Source organism: Colius striatus, chromosome 1, assembly GCF_028858725.1.
Source record: "Colius striatus isolate bColStr4 chromosome 1, bColStr4.1.hap1, whole genome shotgun sequence".
Classification (NCBI taxonomy): Eukaryota; Metazoa; Chordata; class Aves; order Coliiformes; family Coliidae; genus Colius; species Colius striatus.
Genome location: NC_084759.1, coordinates 189,811,614 through 189,816,090, shown reverse-complemented (window position 1 = coordinate 189,816,090; position 4,477 = coordinate 189,811,614). Strand labels below are relative to the sequence as shown.

General features: G+C 40.9%; 1 non-coding gene across 1 annotated transcript; it reads right to left on the bottom strand.

Annotated features, from left to right (window-relative positions):
• Positions 1–3,878: 3,878 nt before the first annotated feature.
• On the bottom strand, positions 3,879–3,960 carry TRNAL-AAG (transfer RNA leucine (anticodon AAG)). Its single transcript has one exon. It is a non-coding gene; the product is annotated as a tRNA-Leu (tRNA).
• Positions 3,961–4,477: the final 517 nt, after the last annotated feature.

Sequence of the window (4,477 nt, the reverse complement as noted above, 5' to 3'; positions counted from 1 at the left end):
TACTGTCTTCTGACAAGCTGTGAAAGATGTTCTAAAATCAACTGGATCAATATTATAACCATTAAAAATAAGATCCCCTACTGTTGCTCCCCTGACAGCTGGGGATCAGAGAGTTGTTTTATATAGCTGATACTTACACACAGTAATGTCAGTTACATGAGTTTGAATGGACAATACCACACTCAGCACAGAAACTGTTCTTGATCTATTTTGGATTTTTATCCAAACTTTTATCCACAAAAGGTAAAATATTCCTTAGGTTTTTTTAATAAGAATAATTACCATCTTCTACTAGGCTTACCAGTAGAAATTTAATTGAAAATATAATAACTGAGATCTAAATATCTGTTCAAAGGTTACTACTTGTCTGACATATGCAGCTACTCAGTTGAGAATGTTTATTTCAAAGGTCAAATAAATGTGTCAGTGCTTATTTGCAGTTGCTGCTAATTCATGGATAGGTACTAAACAACAGATTTTTCAATTTATTACTGTAAACAGCAATGAGCCCCCATTTGGTTGTTATCCACCACTACCACCACAGGTACTCAATCAATATGAACATGACTATTCTCACACCCAAATGATCTGATGTCATTTAACATAAGTTATCTCTAACCTATTTTTTTCTTATTACATCTCACTTCTTGACGTGTCACTACTGATGGTAATTGTGTTATCCATCTGATCACAGATGACCTTTTTAATTACAATGAAGCTGAAGGGATATCAAGCTCCCCAGTTTTCTTCACATCTGTTATTGGTCCTTCTTACTTGATAGGTATTGGAGCATCCTGTCACTCTTAGTTTACATATCAAAATATTCTTATAACCCTTTATGTCTTTCTCTAGCTGTGCCTCATTTGATGCCCTGCCCTGCTGACATGACCTTTTTATTCCTTGACATTCAGCATGGTTTATGGAAAGCACAACCTCTCAATACATATACATTTTAAAATATCATCTGTTTAGCATTGACAGTTCCTGGAGGTACTGGTTTGTGCTAGGATAAAGCTTATTTTCTTCATAGAAGCTTGTATGGGACTATGTTTTTTATTGGTTACCAAAACAGTACTGGTAACATGGAGCTATTTTAGTTGTTGATGTGCAGTGCTTACATGGTGCCAAGGCCTTTTCTGTATCTCACACTGACCTGTCAGCAACTAAGATGATGACACTCAAAAAGGGAGGGCACACAGCTGTGAAAACTGATCCCAAGTGACTAAAAGGGTGTTCCATACTATATGATGTGCTCAGCATGAAAAATATTGGTGTTTGTCTTCTCAAGTAACCATTATGAGTGATGAAGCCTTTCTTTCCTGGAGACGATTAGACATCTGACTGCTGATGGAAAGCAATGCATCAATTCCTTACTTTACTTTGCTTGCATGTGCAGATTTTCTTTACTTATTAAACTGTCTTTATCTCAAATCACGAGTTTTCTGGCTTTTACCCTTCTGATTTTCTCACCAGTCTCACCAGGGTAGAGGGAGCGAGTGGCTGTGTGGGACTTAGCTGCCTGCTCTAGTTAAACCGTAACAGTCCTTTTTGGCTCCCAACTTGAGGCATGAAGGGTTTGAGATAATGACAGATTTTATTGGAGTGTACTAGACTGAAATTGTAGCTGTTATAGCTGTTTAGCTACCAATTGAGAAGCTCCTGTACTTGCCATGGGGCTTGCTTGCCTTACTGTGTATTAGAGTCCAATGCTTGTTAGTGGCTGCTTTTTGTATTTGATTTTTGTTGTACTGACTATCATCTTACTCTGCTGTGCCTGGGAATATTGTGATAACAGCATAGACCACATACCAGGACAGTGCTGCTGTTCTTACAGTGCCATACTGGACAGTCCGGAACTCCAGTGTGAATGTGAGACAAAGGGACAGTGACCTGTGGATAAATATACATGGGAGCAGGTACACCTCAAGGCATCTGTGGTCATGGATATGTCCACATTGCAGCAGGTATGCTCCTGAAGGGATTGTGACTCAATCATAAAATCAGAGAGTCATAGAACCATCTAATTTGGAAAAGACCTTTAAGATCATCAAATTCAATGATTAATCAAACACTGTGAAGCCCACCTCTAAACCATGTCCCTCAACATCCCATCTATGCATCTTTTTAATATCAATAGGGATGGTGACTCCATCACTTCCCAGGGCAGCTCCTTCCAATGTTTAACAACCCTCTCGGTGAAAAAGTTCTTCCTAATCTCCAATCTAAGCCTTTCTCTATGTAACTTGAGGCAATTTCCTCTTGTTCTATCATTTGTCACGGGGAAGAAGAGGTTAACCTCCACCTTGCTACAACCTCCTTTCAGGTAGTTGTAGAGAGTGATCATATGTCCTCTCAGCCTCTTCTTGTCCTGACTAAATAACTCCAGCTCCTTCAGCTGCTCTTCATAAGAATTGGGCTCCAGAATCTTCACCAGCTTCATTGCCCATCTCTGGACATGCTCCAGCACTTCTATGTCATTCTTGTAATAAGGAGTTCAAAACTGAATACAAGTTGGAAGTACAGCTTCACCAGGGCTGAATACAGGATATACTGGGGCAGGTACACCTTGAAACATCTGTGGCTGTGGATAGGCCATGGCAGAATACTTCAAAGTGTCTAAGATTCTCGATAAGTCCATGCTGCAGCAGGTTTACCCCTGAAGAGACTGTGGCCTGTGATTCAGCTGGCAACACAGAAGATATATGTCTAAGCAATGGTGGGTGTGGTTAAGGCCATGCTGGATTAGGTTGATACCTAATCCATGCATCAACCCATGCTGGAGAAAGGGCAAGTCCACAACACTAGCAATGTGGTTTATTTAAGTTCTAGTAGTTACTTTACTCTTTGTGACATGACAAGAGAATTATAGAATTACAGAATTATAGAATTATAGAATTACAGAATTATAGTATTATAGAATCATAGAATCATAGAATGGTAGGGGTTGGAAGGGACCTTTAGAGATCATCTAGTTCAACCCCCTGCAGAAGCAGATTGACCTAGATCAGGTTGCACAGGAATGCATCCAGGTGGGTCTTGAAGACCTCCAAGGAAGGAGACTCCACAACCCCTCTGGGCAGCCTGTGCCAGGGCTCCCTCACCCGCACGCTAAAATAGTTTTTTCTTGTGTTTAAATTATTTTTATTCTAATGATTTATTGGAGGCATATCTGAGCTTGTTCACATCTTCATTTTCTCTTCTGATCTCAGTTTCCAAAAGAAGCTATCTCTCCAGTGATTCTGTGGAGTCATGGAACCATTGTGCCTCACAAACACCACAATCTGGTCAGAAAGCTTAATCCAGCCAATTGTAAGGACAGGAGAAAACAAAAGTAGACTATACTATACTAGTTCAGGTAGTAGGGACATACAATAGTCACCTAGTCCAACTGCCTGACCAGTTCAGGGCTGACCAGAAGTTAAAAGTATGTTGTTAATGGTATTGTTCAAAAGCTTGTCAAACACTGACAGGCTTGGGGCACTGGTCACCTCTCTAGAAAGTCTGTTCCAGCATTTGATAACAGTCTTAGAAAAGAAATGATCCCTAATGTCCAGACTAAATCTTCCATGACTGATGCAGCTTTGAACTGCTCATGTCACTGGGTAGCAGGGAGAAAGCTCAGCACTTCCCTGTACACTTCCCCTGCTCAGGAAGCTGTAGGTGTCATCCCTTCGCCTCCTTCTCTCCAGACCTAGCCACTCCTTACAGGCACCTGCATTCCATTCCAGTTCTCTCACTAACTCTGTTAAACTGCTTTGGAGGAGGTAAGGATCAAGTACTGCAGACAATGCTCCTGATCTCGAAGATCTAATATGGCACAGCATAATCACCCACATTTACTCATCTTCCTGTCATTACTCAGTCACAGAAAATATACCTGGCAGCGGTGGGATTCGAACCCACGCCTCCGAAGAGACTGGAGCCTTAATCCAGCGCCTTAGACCGCTCGGCCACACTACCTTGGTGGAAGTGCAAATCTGCATCTCCACTAACTATGTCCCCTAACCAAAAGCCAACTTTTCACAGGATGTTTTGAAATAAATCATACCCACTTATGACTTAGAGTAAGTAAAAGGACCAATAGTGACTCTTTCTATAGGTAGAGGTGGACACTCGTTGGAGTGCACCACATATTTCTGGCCCTCTTGTGAGCTGTCAGGGAACATCAACTGGAAAGTATAATAAATATGGTGTATTTTGGGAAGGAACTTGAGTTGACTTTGCATTCAACTTTATATTTTCATATTTTTGGTGTGTAGTGAGATGGAGGCAATGAAACAGCTGACCTTTCATGCAAACGCAGTCACTGCAGTGTTTAACTCATCTACACCAAGAAATATGCCATGGCATGAAGGTAAAATTCAGGCAGAGGTCGTAAGCGTTTATGTGCTAGTCTGTGATGTCTGTCGAGCATGAAATTCAAGGGCTTATTTTACGATCATTTTGACATTTCCGGGGAAAGTTGAACTGAAATATT